The sequence below is a fragment of the Oreochromis niloticus genome, linkage group LG22, assembly GCF_001858045.2.
Source record: "Oreochromis niloticus isolate F11D_XX linkage group LG22, O_niloticus_UMD_NMBU, whole genome shotgun sequence".
In the NCBI taxonomy this organism is placed as follows: Eukaryota; Metazoa; Chordata; class Actinopteri; order Cichliformes; family Cichlidae; genus Oreochromis; species Oreochromis niloticus.
In genome coordinates this window covers 13,079,011-13,089,260 of record NC_031985.2, presented here as the reverse complement: position 1 = coordinate 13,089,260, position 10,250 = coordinate 13,079,011, and the positions used below count along the sequence as shown (strand labels likewise).

The 10,250-nt window shown below is 38.5% G+C and overlaps 1 long non-coding RNA gene across 1 annotated transcript; it reads left to right on the top strand.

Annotated features, from left to right (window-relative positions):
- Positions 1 to 5,704: 5,704 nt before the first annotated feature.
- On the top strand, positions 5,705 to 6,602 carry LOC109196417 (uncharacterized). Its single transcript, XR_002057880.2, has 2 exons — positions 5,705 to 6,123; positions 6,239 to 6,602. It is a non-coding gene; the product is annotated as an uncharacterized LOC109196417 (long non-coding RNA).
- The last annotated feature ends 3,648 nt before the right edge of the window (positions 6,603 to 10,250 follow it).

Here is a 10,250-nt window from a genome sequence, read left to right as displayed (position 1 = left end):
TTTTTTTATGTGTTTTTCGCTGCAATAATGCAAAAATCTGTATCCAAGTGTTACTACATTACTTCAGATTTTTTTCCTACATGTCTTACTTTACTATTCAATAAATTAACTGATTAATTCACTGTATTAATTAAATGTTTTAAAAAAAATGTGTATTAATATATCTTGTATTAATAAAGATCTAACTAAGCAATTAAAATCAACCATCAAACTTGGGATCAAAGAGTATACCTAGTTCTATATAAGAATAAATAGTGTGAACACTGTAAACAACAGGTGCAATAACTTTTTGGTTAAGGAAGACTTCTCATATAGAAATGCTATTAATGAAGACCATTATGGTGAAAACATTTTACCGTGGTTGTAGTTTGACTTTCATCCAACACATCTATTAATATAAGACAAGCAAACAAACAAAACATCTGTACAGCATCAATATAAAAAATGTTTCATAGCTAACCAAAAAAAATCAAAAAGATTTCAGTGTGACTTCAGCTGACCTTTGTCACTTTTTAAAGATCTGGTTTTAGGCTCTCTTTCTTCTCCTGCTGTTGTTGTGTTATGATGGTCTTCCATGTCATCAGCCTCTCCTTTTTTTTTTTTTTTTAGGTCTTTCAAAGATTAAAATAAAATGAGAAGAAACTGTATTTTTACTTCTTTTTTTTTTATAAAACAGTGAGAGCTATAGTTATAATATCTATAGACGTTTGTTTGTGAATGATTTTACTTAAATATAATCATAAAGCTGACAATAATTCTTTTGAGTTATGGGCTGCTGAAATGGCCTCAAGTGTTGGTTTCAGTGTTCAAAAAATACAAACACGGTGACCTAATTGCAGAAAACATCCAGGTTTTTTTGTCTGTTCATGATAAAGTTATACAGATTATGAACTGTTACAAATATTTAATTAAATTTAACAATCCTATCTTAAATATCTGATGGATTACATCAAACTACATCCATTTGATAACACAAGTAAGATTACATTTCTATGTAATAAATATATATTTTTAATATAAGCAAACAAACCAACGCAAAATTTAAGTGAAGGGTAATGGCAGTGGTAACTCACTAGCAAGCAGACACATTCAGGGGATGGGAGGAGACTGGGCTGCTTCCTTGTTGAGCACTGAACTGTTGTCATTCAGATAAAATGAAAGGCAGACAAATGTTGGTGTGTGGTTCTTTTATTGAAAGACACACAGAATACTAAACTATGAGATTTTCCTGTGGTCAGTGTGGGCAAAGGTGCAGTGCTTGCCCATGCAGGTAAATCTAAAAACTGAAATCAATTAACAGATACAAAAATTAATCCAATTTCTTTCCTTCAATCTCAAATTGAGTTCTATCCCATTGTCTCTTTGTGCTGGTTTCAACTGTGATTTGGTGCCATCTTGCGGCTGTAGTTTGTATTGTCTCTAGAAAGTATCTTGACTCCCAGTCAGTGGAATACATATTTTCTGTCAGTTTTAGGGGTTTGTCTATGTGCCAGGAGACCCGAGGAATATACTACAAATGAAGTTCAACAAAGCCACACATTCTTTGCATCAGCTGTCTTGACAAAACCTAAAACCCCAGCTGGAGATAATGGGTATCAAAATAATGGCCATCAGCTTTCTCTGTTAAGCAGCGCTTTCTGCTTCAGGCTCTGTGCGCGCTCACATAAAAATCGGTGTAAAAATTATCCTTATCAGTGCTGCGTGCTTCACTCTGAGATTTTATCAGATGATGATAATAAAAATGATGATGGTGATTAAAAATCTCTCTCTAAAACAACAACAACAACAACAACAACAACAACAACAACAGAAAATATGGCAGTAAAATGCAAGAGTTTAATGCTGCAGAAAGTCATTAATCTTGGAATTTAGTGCACAGAGCAGTAAAACATTTAAATAATATTTATCTACTCAACTTAATTATTTATTCACTGAGTGTGTGCCCGATTCTTCTCTTTATTTTTAAGTTGCCTGTGCACATTCAATTTGTCGTACATCCCTGATTTTTCATTAGCCAGGAAATCACTGTGATTCATCATGTCAGATGTCAACAGATGAATTGTCTCATGTGTGATGTGGATGAATTAGAATGTATGATAAAAAAAAAAGAAGAAACTTTTAACGACTCCTTTAGCATGTTAGCAAGTAAAGCGTTCACAGAGAAGATGAAAATGATCAACTTCTATCATAGAAGGAGTTTAATGAAACAGGTTTAAAACACAGAGATCCTGACAACAGAAACGCGGCTTCAAGGCATTAAATTAACCTATAATGTGATTATTCTGAAAGTTTCATTTTAATTTACAATGACGCTTCTATCTAAAAAAAAGAAGAAGAAAAGAACAACTGGACCCAAATGTTGCCCCTGACTACCACTTCACACCCCCATAGCATAAAAGACCCACAAAATCTTCTGTATTAATATGGAAAGTTGTTGTTGTTGTTTTTAAGTACTCATGCATGCACATATTTTACATGGTTTCAGCACGTACTTGCACACACGTTACAGAAAAGTCACCCAATAAAAATAAACTCACCTTTGCAGAGTGTTTTCTGAGCTATGTCTGGTGTGTGCTGTTGCCTTCTTATAAATCCTACCACACTTGCCTTTATGTATGGTGACATCAGTAATATCAGATGTAAGGCCTGCCCCTAACAAACCCCTCCCACCTGCTTTCAACAAATGGAATATGACATGAGAGATATAACGAACTTTTGATTGTTGCATACACATGACTTTGAAATGTGTGTCATCAAAAGTAAAAGTGAACGAATTAGCCAGTATTCCACACCAACAGTGACCCCAAGGCACTATATATATCATAGGTTAACCCTAGGAAACTGTACAGTGTTAGAGTGAGTACCTGAAAATTAACATAATCCACTGTGAGCAGCACTTGGTGACAGTGAGAAGGAAAAACTCCCTTTTTAACAAGAAGAACTCTCCAGCCGGAGCAGGCTCATGCAAGGGCAGCTATCTGCCATGACCTGTTGTGGGTTGGTGGTCGTGGTGAGAGATATGGGAGGAACAACAACATTTAAAGACATGCAGTAGTGGTGTATAACCTTGGGAAGTTGAGAAGAAGCAACTTGTTTATAATATCATTCAGACACTGCAGAGCAAAAATGAGGCAGTCACTTGTTTCCTACAAATCTGCAATCACTATACTTTCATCAGATTTTAATTGAGTCATTAAATAGACAGAAATGTGTCACTTAGAGGTCAAATAGAGTTTTTTCTTAAAAATATTTAGAATGAACATTTTAGGTCTTCAACGAAAATTTGTTTATGTTTATATGATTCCCATTGGAAAGTGTCTGATTTGCAACAGCTTCATTTTTCATCATGATCATGATACCAAACACACTGCCAATCCAGTAAAAGGATGGAAAAACACACAATGGAACAATATGAGTCATGGACTGGCCTCACCAGAACTTTAATGAAGAAGTGTGAGTCTGATCATCTTGATAGAGAACAGAACAAAATGGCAGCCAACATCTAAAGAAGAACTCTGAAGTTCTTTAATTAAAAAGCTTTCAGGAGAAGAAAGTTGACACTGGAAGGCTTCATAAACAGATCACTATTGGCTTTCTTAGTGGGATAAGGGCTAAGCTGTCATCCCTGTTGGGCAACATCTCCCACCCCATGCAAGTGACTGTGACAGCACTGAGCAGCTCCTTCAGTGGGAGACTGCGGCACCCACGGTGTGGGACGGAGAGATTTCGCAGGTCTTTCCTCCCCACTGCTGTCAGACTCCACAACAAAGACTTTAACTGATCAAACACACACATCCACAAATGTGCAATAACACTAATGTGCAATAATCTTTTCTGGCATCGTTGTATTTTTACTCAGTTGTATATAGTATTTGTATTCTATTTTTATCCTATTGTATATTTTAGTCTACTGTATATAGTATTTTATTTTATTTTATTTTATTTTATTTTATTCTGTACAGTTGTGTACTGTATTTATTCTTATTGTATTCTAATTTTTGCTTCATAACTTTTGCACTGTCCACTTCCTGCTGTGACAAAACAAATTTCCCACGTGTGGGACTAATAAAGGTTATCTTATCTTATCTTATCTTATCTTATCTTCTACTCTGCTTCAGCATCTTTCTGTTTAAGTCCTATAAATATTCTTCATGTGACAAATTTATTAGTAAATTATGAAGAGATAAAGGTTGGTTCAAGACTTGCACACACTGTTCAAGACCTGAGTGATCTAAGTACTTTTAGAATTTTAGTAAACAGGCTGTTGTTTTTGTTCCCTGTTCCTTGTTCCTGCAGAAATGAAAAACTATATGCAAATGAACGTGATTATCTTGTGTCTCAGTTTCCTTTTCTGGTACAGAGTTTCTGTTACACAGGGAGTAATATCTGACAGGTTAGACCTCTTGTCAGGAGTGTACAGAATATACATGGTAATGTTGTGAATTTGGTTAATTTTTATCATTCTAACCATGCATCTAGTTAATGTCCACCTTTATTATCAAATCCTTCCCAGAGACCCTTTTATTTTACAGCATACACTTCCTAACAAAGCAGAAAATAGAACATCAAACTGAGACAGACGATTCATTACTATACACTAGACTGTATGTTCATGTATGTTTGCACATGTTTTAATAAATTGCTGCACTTTTTACCAATTTTCCAAAATATAACAAAATGGAGGCTGACTTGAGACTTTTGCACAGTATACTGCTGTCATGGTGTGGTCTGCTGGTGTGATGATGAGGTGGACACAGAATCAGACACGGTGGGAGACGAAACTAGGTTTCAAAACAAAGTGAGCCTTTATTTGGCTGATACATGAGTAAATCAAAAACAATAATCAGGACTATTAACTATACTACAGTTTTAACTGTGAGTGTGACTTTGACTATGAATAACATGGGGGTTACATAGGCAGACAACCTGACAACAAGCAGTAAGAGACAAAAGACTTAAACACACACACGAGGTGACCAGGGGAAGTGGCCACACATGGGGAAACTGCTGAGACAAACAAATCATAATGACACCACAGGGGAAGGGTAAACTAAGCACCTAGAACATGGAAACAAGACTTTCAAAATAAACAGGAAACATGACGGGACGCAGACGTGACCTGAACTTGACGACATGAACCACGCAGACGTAAAACATGACAGATACGACACACTCAACAAAAAGGGGAACTTTAACACGGGGAAGATGACACAAAGGAGGAATAACTATAATTAGGCAACCTATGAGCTAAAGAAGAATAAATGAACAAAAACATAAACAATGAAAATCAAAATACAATGAAACACAAAAACACTGGGTCACACGGCTCAGTGACAACGGTATGTCTGCGTGTGTAGTTATTTTAAAAATTTTAGGTCTTAAGGAAGTCGACTGTTGTTTTTGTTCCTTGTTCCTACAGAAATGGAAAAAATGCCAATGAACCTGATTATCAGGTTTCACACTTTCCTTGTCTTTAGAGTTTCTGTTGCGCAGGAATAAAGTTGCTGCATAATCAAAATCTACATATGGACTGGCTGCACAGACATTTTTATTACCTCTGACAGATTGACCTTTTGTGGATGTGTGGATGTAAACAAAATGTGCATGCATGGTATCTTTGTGACTTTTGTTATTGTAGCTGTATGTTTTCCTGGTTCTCTGCGTTTCTGTCTCTCTCCTCTGTCAGTATGAGTGCATGTGTGTATGTCACACAGTGGAAATTTGTATTTATCTTGTATATTGTTTTTATTCTGATTTTTAGTGGTTATTTATGAGTGTCATTTTATTTGTATGGTTTTATTCTATTTCTATTGCATGGTTTTTAGTGTTTTATGTGACATGGTTTTTATCCACTGTGGACTGGCTACACCTGGGACAAATTAGCTGATAGGTACCACCTGCTGAGGCATGGGTGTGTCCAGAGGTGGCCTATCAGCTGTGTAAAGACCTTTTAAAAGCAGGGCTAGCTGAGCACTGAGAGAGGCCTCAGACTGGAAGGTTAGTGCTAGATGGCCAGTGTGACACAGCGACCCGGCGGCCCAGTCCTGACCTCATGGAACGGCAACAGTAGGAGACAACGCGTGTGACTGGCAGCAGGGCAGAGGTTTACCTCTGCCTGCATTTGTGAGTAGGGTCTCTACTGTTTACTGGGTGCAGCTGGATTGGGAGAGGGTCGCCATGGCCATGAGCCGGGCCGCTTCTGGGACCATTGTTCTGGCCCCTATTTGTTATGTTACAGGACACCGACGCAAGGGGAGCTGTGGCGGTGGTCGCATAATGGATTCGGGTGCAGAACGCAAGCCGGGCTGGGAAGTGATGGGCCAGCGGAACGACAAGAAGATGGGAGGCTCTTTCTTGTCTGCCGAAGACGAGGCTGGCGTGGACTCAGCTCTAAAGAAGGAATTCCCGGCCTGCTGATGGACCCATAATGAACATGTGGCATAATTATAGCAGGGGGCTTTTAATGAATGTAGTAGTTTTACGAGTTTTAGAATTGTTTTATTTAGTTTTAGTAGATAACATTTTATTTCATACATTTTAAGGGCGTTTTTATTTGTGCTCCCTGGCCTAGTAATAAACTGTTTCTGATGAGACCTGCTGCATCTCTGTGCCCGTGGTGTCTGACTCGCTTGCTCCCCCTTGTATTTTAAAGAATCTTTCTTTTTAGCGTAAAAAGTCCGCCTGTGTTACATGTATATGTGTTGTGCTCCTGTATTTTTATTAAGTGTTTTCTGGGTCTCTGTCCTTGCTGATCTCACACCTTTTGTGGACCTTTTTTAAAGCATTAACCTACCCAGGCCAAACACACTTCAATGGGATATATGGAACAGATAGGTTAAACAAGAACTTAATTACCCAGAGGCAGGAAGCAGGACACTGTCTCAGTTAAGGATATCCCACAAGCACTTCTATGATCTGCAAGGGTCAAACATAAACCATAAATCTTCTTCATTCCCCAGTTTTGAATCTATAGAATTATATGAAAAGAAAAATCACAAAGATTTCAAAATTGGCATCATAAACATGAATTAGAAAACTAGACTGTTGGATTGGTGTCACAGGCATCTAGTAGAAGTTATGGCCTGGCCTGTATTTGTATAGCGCTTTACAAGTCTAAGGACCCCAAAGCGCTTTACACACCCATTCACGCACTGGTGACAGCAAGCTACATTGTAGCCACAGCCATCCTGGGGCGCACTGACAGAGGCGAGGCTGCCGGACACTGGCGCCACCAGGCCCTCTGACCACCACCAGTAGGCAACGGGTGAAGTGTCTTGCCCAAGGACACAACGACCGAGACTGTCCAAGCCAGGGCTCGAACCGGCAACCTTCGGATTACAAGGCAAACTCCCAACTCTTGAGCCACAAGATACAAAGCGAAGTTAGGAGCACATGTAATTGAGTCAGAGGAGAGCTGAAGCTTATTTATATATATGGATGGTTTGGTTTCAATGCCCCCACCATGTTTGAAGGACTAATGTGCAAGCTGCTTGCTGGAATTTCCCAGAGAGCGTGAGGTATACCTGAACAACATTCTTGTCCACAGTACCATCTTCCATGATGTCCTTAGAGCCCTTAGACGGGTTATGGAGAGGGTGTCATTAGAAGGACTAAAACTCCATGAACAGTGCTGCTTCATGTGTCATAAGGTTATGTTCCTGGGCTACAGGGCTGGTGATGTTGGCATCATGGACACCCCAACATCTGTGAAGAGCTTTCTGAGCTTGGCATCCCACTATAGACAGTACATGGGGGTTTTCTCCTGCATAACCGCACCACTGTTCCAAAGGGTGTGACTTTCCAGTGGACAGTTAAGCATCAGGAAGCTTTCACTTTACCATAGAAAGCTGTTGTGGGGGCCCCAATTATTTCTTACAGAGGCCTAAAATAGCTTTGTTTTCCTTCAAATGGATGACAGCATGTTGGATCAGGCACAGTTCTGGGTCAGATGACACCCAGAACTGGTAGGGGCCTTTTTACAAACGCCCCTGCTGTGTCACTAAGCGGGAGCTGCTTTCAGTGGTGTATGCCGTATGGCACTTTAGGTACCTTAGGGGCTTTAACTCCATAGTCAGAACTGACTATCCTGCCTTGCAGTGGCTCATGTCTTTTAAAGAGCCAGAGCGCCAGCTAGCATGCAAAAATGCAGATGCACTTTCCTGCAGACCCTGCAAACGGGAGTGTAGTGGCAGGTTCGGAGAAACAGCCCTCCTATCGGGGACTTGTTGCGGTGGATGTAGCAAAGTGGAGATGCAAACAGGAGAATACTGACTTCAACCCAGTACTATGGTGGATTGAGGAGCAGCGACAACCTCAATGGGAGGAGATTGCCATGCTGTCTTAGGCCACAAAGGGACTCGGGTCCATGTTTAATACTTTACAGCTTAATAATGGGGTACTGCAAAGGGGCTTTACTTTTTATTTAAAAAAACCTCTTACTTTACCCTTTAATACAGTGTTATTTGTACTAAATTATTTATTTAAATTTTACCGATTATTTTCTTCCTTATTCACATGCTCATATTTTGATATATTTTGTCATGTTCATCTAATTACAAAACTAGTATTTAAAATGCATTGAGATTTTATAAAGTTTTTTTGAATTTGTTGGGTTGGTTTTTTTTTTGTATAATTAAGTAGCTTTTCTTTACTTAGATTAATATTTAGTTTTATTTCCTCTTCCACTACTCGACACTGCTTTATTAATAAAGATTACTGCGTTTCTAAACATGGGATTCTTCAGAGTATTGGTATTTATGAAGTGCTTTTTTATTTTAGTGACCACTCAAAGTTCATTCCATTCTATGCATAGTTGTCACTTACTGATTTCTACATTATGACCAATTTTGTACACTTTGGTATGCAGACTGCATAAGACAACATGTTCTACCTTCTGAGCCACATTTTGTGTGGGCATTTTTTTTTGGCTTCAGAATATTACATGGCAGAAAAAAAAATTGAACCACTGGTGTATTTATTTATTGGAATGCCCACTACTTGGCATGGAGTAGCATTGAAGGTACAACATACAAGCAGTGGCATGTGTTAGATTTGTATTGTTTATTGTCATTTATGCTTAGAAATATTTACTCATATATGCTTAGAAGTATATAATTGATTGTGTAGTGATAGGAGGTTTGATCCTTAATAGTGTGTAACAAATCTGTGTAGCATGAAGAGGGGAGTGCGTTCACTCCTCTTCAGAGTGTTCTGGCATAGATCACACACCTCCTAGGAGAGGTCGTATCTTCTCTTGCTGATATATGGTATAGCAAACACACGTATATCTGTTTGAGTCTAAGAGCCTTTTGTTTAGATGGACGGCTCTGGGGAGTCTTCCTGGGGTCACAGTTTGACCCCCACACACAGACACACACACACACACACACACACACACACACACAAGGTATTCTTTGTTCACATGTATACCTATATAAGAGGTCATATGTTAATGAACCTATGCATATTCATGTAACCATAATAAAAGAGCAGTGTTACGGGAGAGCGGACGAGAGCAACTGGGGTCAAGCGAAGGAACGGCGCCTGTCCAGTTCTCTCCCGTGCACGTGAAACATTAAGAATGTTGCCTACTCGTGTCTTGCTTGCTGTGTAATCACATTGCCTTCAACGTTCCAGCGAATAGGTTTAAGCTACAAACCTATCAGCATGTTTGATATGGTCAACATGGGCGGTTACCCAGGGCGGCATCAACACATCGGCAAAAAAAAAGTTGATTTTGTGGAGACTTTCATGTCAACTATCAAAGATTTTTTTTTCTTGTAAAATTATGTTTATTAAAATAACCTTATTGAATTTGAGCAGAAATTTCCTTTAATTTCTCTGGAATCTTGGAGCATTTTGTGATGAAAGTTGGCACACATGTAGAGAAGGTAACTGAGAGGAGTATTCAACTGACATTTTCATGTCAACAATAAAATATGATTTTTAATTAATTTTTTATGTAATGTTATAATCTATTGAGCATGTTAAATTTGACCAGAAAAGTCCTTTAATTTCTCCAGAATTGAGATGAAACACACATATAGTGTGGGTGTCAGAAAAGAATACGTTCAGAAATTCATGTCAAGTATCACAGATGATTTTGAATACATTTTTAACATGAAATTATCACATTCCTTTAAGTTTTTAAATTTGAGCAGTCTTGTCCTTTAATTTTTTTGAAGTGTGAAAGCAGTTTCTGATAAAACTTGGCCCATGGGAGGAATGTCTCGAAAGCTTGACATCAGCTA